The following is a 9,658-nucleotide window of genomic DNA, read 5'->3' on the forward strand; positions in this document are numbered from 1 at the left end:
CGTTTTCCCCCCTAGCTGCGCGGATAAGCTGCCTATAAGAGAGGCGAGGATCCAGATCCAAATCACACCACCCTCCTTCCGAAAGTACTCATCGAGGCGCATCTGACAAAAAATCCATTCCAACATGGGCAGTCGACGCGGCTCCTCTTCTCGCGCTCCCAGTCCTAAGCCAGGAGATTGGAGGAGATGCTCAGTCCCGCATAGCGAGTTAGTGGCGCTCCAAACAGAGGGATACCTTCCCCCGGCCTTTATGGTTCCGGTTCGAGCCGGACTGGCCACCTACAAGGGCGGGAAGCAGGCGGAGAGCGTCCCCAATCCCTCCAAAGGAGAGCGGGTATGCTTCGTCTCCTACTTGATAAGGGGACTTGGATTTCCTATACATCCGTTTCTCCGGGGGCTCCTGGAGTTCTATGGACTCCAACTCCACCACCTCACGCCTGCCTCTATTTTGCACATCGCGGGATTTGTAGCTCTTTGCGAGCTGTTCTTGGGCATCGAGCCCCATTTTGCACTATGGAAGAGGCTGTTTTGCCTCGTACCCCGTTCTCACAAGGGGTCGATATATCAAGTGGGCGAAGCTGAAATATGGCGCATCGCCGGGACCGGATATCTATCCGGAACTCCGAAGAAGGCGTCCGAACACTGGCCTTCGGAGTGGTTCTATATGGAAGACGCCCCGCTGCCGGATCCAGTTCGGATCGGCCTCTCAGAGTTTAGCAACGCTCCTCTGAAGAAACGCCTGAGTTGGCGCCCGCGGAGCCCTCAACGGGAAGAGGATAGGAGCGTCCACTATCTGATGGGTCGGATACGGCTACTAGCCCATTCCGGACTAACCATGATTGGAGTGATGGCCACATGCATTATGCGAGGGGTGCAGCCGCTCCAATATAGGGGCCACCCCATGTGGGATTTTAACGGGGAGAATGACGCCACCCGTCATGGCCGCATGTGACCGGGATCGGCCGCTGATCTGGTGAAGATCCTGTCCGGCTTGTACAAGGGGGAGGGGGAGGACTTCCTCCGCACGAGTCCATTGAATGGATTCTCCATGAATAACCCTCGAAGCTGGGTAAGCGGACGCTTAAATATCTGATCGCGCTTTCAAAGATAAGTGTCTTACCTTATGGTTTCGACGCAGGAACTGCGCCGGGATGTGGAGGGCATAAAAAGCTCGACTCCACAACCCGAGGATCCGGGAAGATCCCTTGATCCGGCCTCCGAAGAGGATCCGGACATTAAGGTGGATTTGATTGACGGGGTGTTCCACCAGCTCAGCATAGATAATGCTTTAGTCGCCATTACGGCTGACTACCCCGGTTTGTGTCCGGCTTCCCAGGTGAGTACGACCGAAGTCCTGACACCGTTACTTTTTAATGCTTATTTCTGACCACCGTGCACCAATGGTGCTCGGCAGGAGGTGCCTTCACGGCAGGAAGTCGAGCCCGCGGCGACTGACCAAACGAGGTCAATGCAGCCTAGCAGGTGGAAGAGGAGTGCGGCGCGAATCAAAACATCGCCGCAAAGGTATGATGCACCATTGTCCTTTAAGGGAAAGACTCCTAGGAGGCATATTAATGCTCATGATTCTTCCAGGAGAAAAAGCGCTCGCCGGACTGAGTCCGGAGAGGGTGCCCACCAAGCCTTCGCCAGCCAGGCTCCAAAGCCTGGTCCGGAAGGGGAGGCGAGTGCAAGGCGCGAGCCGGACGCTCCTCCAACGGAGGATGCCAACAGGTTGTCCACCACCAGGTCTGAGGTGGAGAGCACCATGAATCATAGGCGCCGTCGGACAGTTCTTCGTGACGCGTGTTTCTCCCCTGAGGCATTAAATGCCTTTAATGCGGGGGACGCGCACCTCCGTGCTGCTCGAGATGGTTTAACCAAAGCCACAGAGCAGTATGTAAAGGACATACGGGTAAGGAATTTTAATGGCTATATATGCCAGTAGCCCTCGAGACTTAAAATAGTTAAACTAACTGATTTAAGGATCATTTATTATGCAGGATCTTACTGAGAAGAATACCCACCCGTCTCAGGAGCTTCAAGAGTGCAAGGCCCAACTTGAGGCCGCACTAGCCGCTGCCGGGGGAGCCACGGAGACCCCCGCTGGTAATTCATATTTTGAAAAGAGAAGTAGTTTATGAAGTGCGGCGTGTGTGTATAGTCTGACAATAGTATTGCAGAGGGTGCCGGACTAGATCCGGACAAGCAACAGCTACTACGCCAGTTGAAGGCCGACGAGAGGGTGCTTATGAAGGTGCAGCAGGAGAGGAACAAGCTCCAAGATGCCCACACCAAGCTTGGAGAAGAGCTAAAAGGTGTTCGGGCCCAGCTGTCTAGCTCCTTGAAGGAGAATCAGCGGCTTCGTCGCGGCATCTATAGTAAGTGCTTGAGCAAACTCTTTTGAAAAGAAGAGTTCGGCGAGGAAGTCGGTTGACAGAAATATGTCTGTAGGTGTGCTCATAGGTCGCCCTATGGAGGAAATGCCCGGTTCAACGGGTGACCAACTTCCCGAGCTGGTGCAACTGCTTGAACGTGTTCGACAGGCGATGAGTGGCGTCGTTCAGGCCTTATGGCCTTCCGTCTCCCTACCTGGGGGCCTTGGAGGGCTTCCTGAGAAGCTTCAGGGAGTACGGCGACGTCTCCGTCTGTGGAAGATATCGGCCTACCGTCAAGGTGCCAGGGAGGCCTGGGCCATTGTGAAGACGTGGTACCCGAAGGCTGACCCAAACCACATGGCCGAGGTCGGACCTGCGGGGCCTGATGGGAAGGAGATCCCTGTGAGCTTGATGTACGCCCAAGTAGAGCTGGCCGCGAAATATTCCCAACAGGACTGTAAATTAGACAGCCTGTTAGATGGGATTGAAGAGGAGTACAATTAGTCAGTTTGACGATGTAATTTTAAAATGACATGTAAAATGCCTTCTAGCCGGATTGTAGATCGTTTGCCTTTGCGGACCTTTTCGCTTCAACCTTGGGACCCAACAGTCCGGAGTGTGTCCGAATACCCTGACAGTTATAAAAGAACCGGGGCATGCATGGAGACAAGGCGTAGGGGTCATAATTGCTTTATCAGACAAGTGCCCAACTAGCTATGTTATATTACATGGTTAGTAAGAAACATCTTCCAAGGAGAATAGTTCCGTTAAGGGTTCCTTTCCCTGGGAGGCATGCCCTAAAGTGCATGTCCGGACTGCGAAAATAGCAGAAAAAGCATCTGGGGGCAGATAAATAAGTAAGTAATAAATCATCTTTCAGGTCACCGACCGAATATTCCCTTAAGAATGCTAGCCTTCGGCTTCACCCAGTCCGAGGTACACATCCGGCTGACCCGGCAGTAACAATCGCAGAGGTGCTCCCTTTACCTCCTAGCCGAACAATCGCGAACGTAGGGGTAAGCACAGGAGCCAGGCAACCCGGCTTGGCCAAAACTTAAGTCATATTGATGCATACAATGGTGATCAAAAGGTACATGCGGAAGTGTGACACATGTGTTGGGCATGAAGCCCATATAAATAAGCTTCTGTTAAAGAAGCCCCCAGGTATAACGAGTGCGAGTAGCACATCGAGTAAGTGCGAACAAAGCACAGATCAGCCCTCAAGAGGTTTGTGCTGAAGAAAGGGGAGGAGAAAGGAGGGAAAACAAAGACAGTGAAAAAAATATGAAAGGTGGACGGAGGAAGGAGACGAACCCTGAGTCCGGCGCTAGGCGTAAAATCTTCGGAGACGAGCTGCGTTCCATGGGTTTGGCTCGAGTTGGTTGTCAGATGCGTTGCATAGACGGTATGCACCGCCGGTAAGGACTTGGTCAATGATGAAGGGACCTTCCCATTTGGGCTTAAGTTTGTCCTTTTTCTTGTCCGGCAGGCGTAGAACTAGCTCGCCAACATTTTAAGTTTTGGCCCGTACTTCTCTGCTTTGATATCTTCGAGCCTGCTGTTGATAGAATGCGGAACGAGATTTTGCCATGTCACGCTCCTCCTCTAAAGCATCCAAACTGTCCTGCCGATCTAACTCGGCTTCTCTTTCCTCGTACATGCGCACGCGAGGTGAGTCATGAATTATGTCGTAGGGCAAAACTGCCTCAGCGCCGTATACCATAAAAAATGGTGTGAATCCGGTTGTGCGGTTTGGCGTGGTCCGCAGCCCCCAGAGTACGGAGTCGAGCTCCTCTACCCAGTGCATGTTAGATTCCATGAGGGATCGCACTAATCTGGGTTTGATGCCGCTCATGAGTAGACCATTTGCTCGTTCCACTTGACCGTTAGTTTGAGGGTGGTAGACTGAAGTGTAGTCGAGCTTGATGCCCATGTTTTTGCACCAGAGTTTAACCTCATCGACCGTGAAATTCGTGCCGTTATCAGTGATGATGCTGTGGGGGACGCCAAAACGGTGTACTACCCCGGATATGAAGTCTATCACAGGTCCGGATTCTGCCGTTTTAACCGGCTTGGCCTCTATCCATTTGGTGAATTTGTCCACCATGACCAATAAGTATTTGTGCTTGTGGGTTCCCCCTTTAAGGGGTCCAACCATGTCAAGCCCCCAGACCGCGAACGGCCAAGTGATGGGTATAGTTTTGAGGGCGGTGGGTGGCATGTGGCTCTGATTAGCAAAGAGCTGGCAACCAACGCATCGTTGGATTAAGTCCTGAGCATCTGCCCGGGCTATCGGCCAATAAAATCTTGTACGGAAGGCCTTGCCTACAAGGGCCCGGGCTGCAGCGTGGTGCCCGCCGAGTCCGGCGTGAATTTCAGCCAGGAGATTTCGCCCTTCCTCTTTGGAGATACACCTTTGAAGGACTCTGGTTGTGCTTTTCCTATAAAGTTCTCCCTCATGGACCTTGTAGGCTTTAGATCGCCAAACTATGCAGCGGGCCTCATTTTGGTCTTCGGGAAGTTCCTGCCTGATTAGGTAGGCTAGGAATGGTTCCGTCCACGGGGCAATTACTGCCATTATTTTGTGGGCTGAAGGTGTTATTTCATTGGCTGAGCCACCGATTGTGTCAGAATGTTCCGTGTCGGGTGGTGCAATTGGTTCCGGGTTGTTATTTCCGGACTCCCCTTCCCATAATACGGATGGTTTAAAGAGCCGTTCCAGGAAGATGTTTGGAGGGACGGCGTCGTGTTTTGCGCCGATACGTGCCAGCACGTCTGCTGCCTAGTTATTATCCCGGGCTACGTGGTGGAATTCGAGTCCCTCGAACCGGGCTGACATTTTTAGCACAGCGTTACGGTAGGCTGCCATTTTCGGATCCTTGGCGTCAAAGTCTCCATTTATTTTGGATATTGCGAGGTTTGAATCCCCGCGCACCTCTAGGCGTTGAATACCCATGGAGATTGCCATCCGGAGACCATGTAGAAGGGCCTCGTATTTGGCTGCATTGTTGGAGTCCATGTACATTATTTGAAGTACGTATTGGACTGTGTCTCCGGTTGGGGACGTCAAGACGACGCCAGCCCCCAAGCCCGCCAACATTTTGGAGCCGTCGAAATGCATGATCCAATTGGAGTATGCGCCGTACTCTTTAGGGAGTTCGGCTTCGGTCCATTCGGCGATGAAGTCAGCCAAAACTTGCGACTTGATAGCTCGCCGTGGTTTGTAGGTTATATCAAATGGTAAGAGCTCAATGGCCCATTTTGCAATCCTGCCCGTCGCATCGCGATTGTTTATAATGTCGTTGAGAGGTACTTCGGAGGCCACCGTTATGGAACACTCTTGAAAGTAGTGTCGTAGCTTCCGGGATGCCATGAACACCGCGTACGCTATCTTTTGATAGTGTGGGTATCGGGACTTGCATGGGGTTAAGACAGTGGATACGTAGTACACTGGTTTTTGGAGAGGGAATTTGTGCCCTTCTGTTTCTCGTTCGACGACGAGTACCACGCTGACAACTTGATGTGTTGCTGCGATATATAATAGCATTGGTTTGCCCAGGTTGGGCGCGGCCAGGACCAGATTTGTTGCCAGTACGGCTTTAATTTCTTCGAGTCCGGCCGTGGCAGCATCCGTCCATTCGAAATGTTCGGTGCACCGGGGGAGGCGATAGAGGGGCAATGCCTTTTCTCCCAAACGGGAGATGAAGCGGCTTAGAGCCGCCACGCATCCGGTTAGCTTTTGTATTTGCTTGAGGTCTTTTGGGATATCCAATTGTGACAGAGCTTGGATCTTGGCTGGGTTTGCTTCAATTCCTCTACCGGATACAATGAAGCCCAAGAGCTTTCCGGCTGGTACGCCGAAAACACATTTTTCCGGGTTGAGCTTAATGTCATATGCTCGGAGGTTGTCGAATGTCACCCTCAAGTCATATACTAGAGTTTCGACGTGTTTGGTCTTGACGACCACATCGTCTACGTATGCCTCGACTGTTTTGCCTATCTGGGTGGCCAGACATGTCTGAATCATGCGCTGATATGTTGCGCCGGCGTTTTTGAGTCCGAAGGGCATTGTGTTGAAGCAGAATGGTCCATATGGAGTAATAAATGCCGTTGCAGCCTGGTCTTTTTCCGCCATCTTGATTTGATGGTATCCGGAGTATGCGTCGAGGAAGCACAATGGATCGTGCCCTGCGGTAGCATCGATGATTTGGTCGATGCGAGGGAGAGGGAAGGGGTCCTTTGGACAGGCCTTGTTAAGGTCTTTGAAATCGACACAAAGGCGCCAGGATTTGTCCTTTTTGGTACCATTACCAGGTTGGCTAGCCAATCCAGATGTTTGATATCTCTGATGAATCCGGCTTCTAAGAGTTTGGCTAGCTCCTCTCCCATTGCCTGTCTTTTGGGTTCGGAAAATCGCCGAAGAGCCTGTTTGACTGGCTTGAATCCTTTTAGGATATTTAGGCTATGCTCTGCCAGCCTGCGTGGGATTCCTGGCATGTCTGAAGGGTGCCAGGCGAAAATGTCCCAATTTTCTCGAAGGAATTCTCGTAGTGCGGCTTCTACATCAGGATTTAATTGTGCCCCAATGGAGGCCGTCTTTGTGGGGTCCGTTGGATGGACCTGGAATTTGACTATTTCGTCTGCTGGTTTAAAAGAGGTGCACTTGGACCTCTTATCAAGTATCACGTCGTCCCTATCCACCATGGAGCGCAGCGCAGTTAGTTCCTCTGCCGCTAAGGCTTCGGATAATGCCTCTAGGGCCAGTGCGGCTGTCTTATTTTCAGCGCGGAGTGCTGTATCTGGATCACTGGCAAGAGTGATTATTCCATTGGGTCCAGGAATTTTGAGCTTCATGTACCCGTAATGGGGTATAGCTTGGAAGATTGTGAATGCCTCTCGCCCTAACAAGGCGTGATATCCGCTGCCGAACGGGGCCACTTGGAATGTGACCTCTTCGGACCTGTAGTTGTCCGGCGAGCCGAACACTACATCTAGCGTGATTTTTCCTGTGCAGCGTACTTCTCGACTAGGGATTATTCCCCTGAAGGTTGTGCTGCTTCGCTCAATGCGGCTCCAGTCAATTTCCATTTTTTGAAGGGTTTCTTCGTAGATGAGGTTTAATCCGCTACCGCCATCCATGAGTACCTTGGTAAGACGAAAGCCATCCACTATCGGACTGAGGACCAATGCAGTTGGTGCTCTAGCTGTTCGGAATTTAGGTTCGTCGCTGGCATTGAAGGTGATAGCCGTGTCGCTCCATGGATTTGCTATTGCTACTTGGTAGACTTTGGCGAGGCTGCGGATTGTTTGTTTCTGCATGTTATTTGATGCGAAAGTCTCGAAGACTGTTAATACCGTACTGGTACTGCTGGGCTGGTTGCCCGGGGCTAAAAAGCCTTCGCCACTTTTGGCCACCTGCCGTAGTATCCAACATGCTCGAAGGCTATGTGTTGGAGTGGCGCCCTTCGTACTGTGGATTTTGCAGGGTCCGTTGAGCCATCCCTCCAGTACAGTTCCGTACCCTTTAGGGTTTTTTTGCTTTTTGGTTTTTAACCCAGGTGCTTGAGTATGACGCACTCTTTTATTTCGGACTGGGGTTGTATTCAGGGCCGGATTGTCCCAGAACCTAGTTTTGGTTTTCCAGGCACTCTCCATCGCATAGTATTTTTGTACAATGGTCGCTAGGTCGGCGAAGCGTGTAACTTCGCGATGACTGATGGCGTTTATGATTCCCTTGTCCGTGCAATTGTTGCAGAAAATTGAAATCGCGCTTTCTTCACGGCAGTCCTTTATCCTGTTCATAACTAGGAGGAATCTGGCCCAGTAATGATGCACTGTTTCATCAGGCTCTTGCTGTATTTGAGATAGATCGCTTATGTTTGCGTGGGCGGGTGGAATTAAGTTCGAAACCTCGCCCGATCTGAGGCTCAAAGGCCAAGAAGCTTCCGAATTTGGAAGCTTGGTTTGTTGGATGCTTTCCAACGAATCTGGTCCGATGCCTGACTCTAGGTTCAGTATTTGATTGGCGTCCGTCCCTCCGCGGGAATCCGGTAGGGAGGGATCGGGAATCCGGACATAGTTGGTTTTCAACATAGAAGAAGAGTCGCAACATTGTTGCTCTATCACAACAATGTGATGGGTAGCCTGGGGAGAGTTAATTTCTCTCAGATCAGTTTTAAGCCCAATATGATCGTAGTCTATAGCGACTCCCAGGGCGGCGATGCGATCCAAGAGCTCGTTATGGAGGAGAGCTCAATCGGATCTAACTGCTCGGCGAATTCCGAGCTGACATGAAGATCGCTTTTGATGACCTGAGTGGTCACCGTCGGAGCGGTGGCCGAACATGTGGTCATAAGAAAACCACTTAGCCGGATAGTTTGGCCGGCGGCCAAAGCTCCCTTGACGATGGCGCCGTCTTTAAAGACGGGAAAAGGCATCCTTCCTGATTGTGACGGCACAGAGGAACTCTCAATGAAAGCACCAATGTCGGCGTCAAAACCGGCGGATCTCGGGTAGGGGGTCCCGAACTGTGCGTCTAGGCGGATGGTAACAGGAGACAAGGGACACGATGTTTTACCCAGGTTCGGGTCCTCTTGATGGAGGTAAAACCCTACGTCCTGCTTGATTAATATTGATGATGTGTGTTACAAGAGTAGATCTACCACGAGATCAAGGAGGCTAAACCCTAGAAGCTAGCCTATGGTATGATTGTTGTTCGTCCTACGGACTAAAGCCATCCGGTTTATATAGACACCGGAGAGGGCTAGGGTTACACAGAGTCGGTTACAATGGTAGGAGATCTACATATCCGTATCGCCAAGCTTGCCTTCCACGCCAAGGAAAGTCCCATCCGGACACGTGACGAAGTCTTCAATCTTGTATCTTCATAGTCTTGGAGTCCGGCCGATGATGATAGTTTGGCTATCCGGACACCCCCTAGTCCGGGACTCCCTCAGGGAGAACATTGTATTGAGATCCAAAAAGAGAGAAGAAGCCATCTAGCTAATAACTATGGACCCGTAGGTCTTTGGTAAACTACTCACAACTCATAGGAGGGGCAAGGATGTTGATGTACAAGCCCTCCATGGTTGATTCCCCCTCCGGCAGACTGCCGGCGAAGGCTCCAAGATGGGATCTCACGGATACAGAAGGTTACGGCGGTGGAAATTGTGTTTCGTGATGCTCCTGGATGTTTTCGGGGTACGCAGGTATATATAGGAGGAAGAAGTACGTCGGTGGCCGCCCGAGGGGCCCACGAGACAGGGGGGCGCGCCCTACAGGGG

The sequence above is a fragment of the Triticum aestivum genome, chromosome 5B (assembly GCF_018294505.1).
Source record: "Triticum aestivum cultivar Chinese Spring chromosome 5B, IWGSC CS RefSeq v2.1, whole genome shotgun sequence".
Classification (NCBI taxonomy): domain Eukaryota; kingdom Viridiplantae; phylum Streptophyta; class Magnoliopsida; order Poales; family Poaceae; genus Triticum; species Triticum aestivum.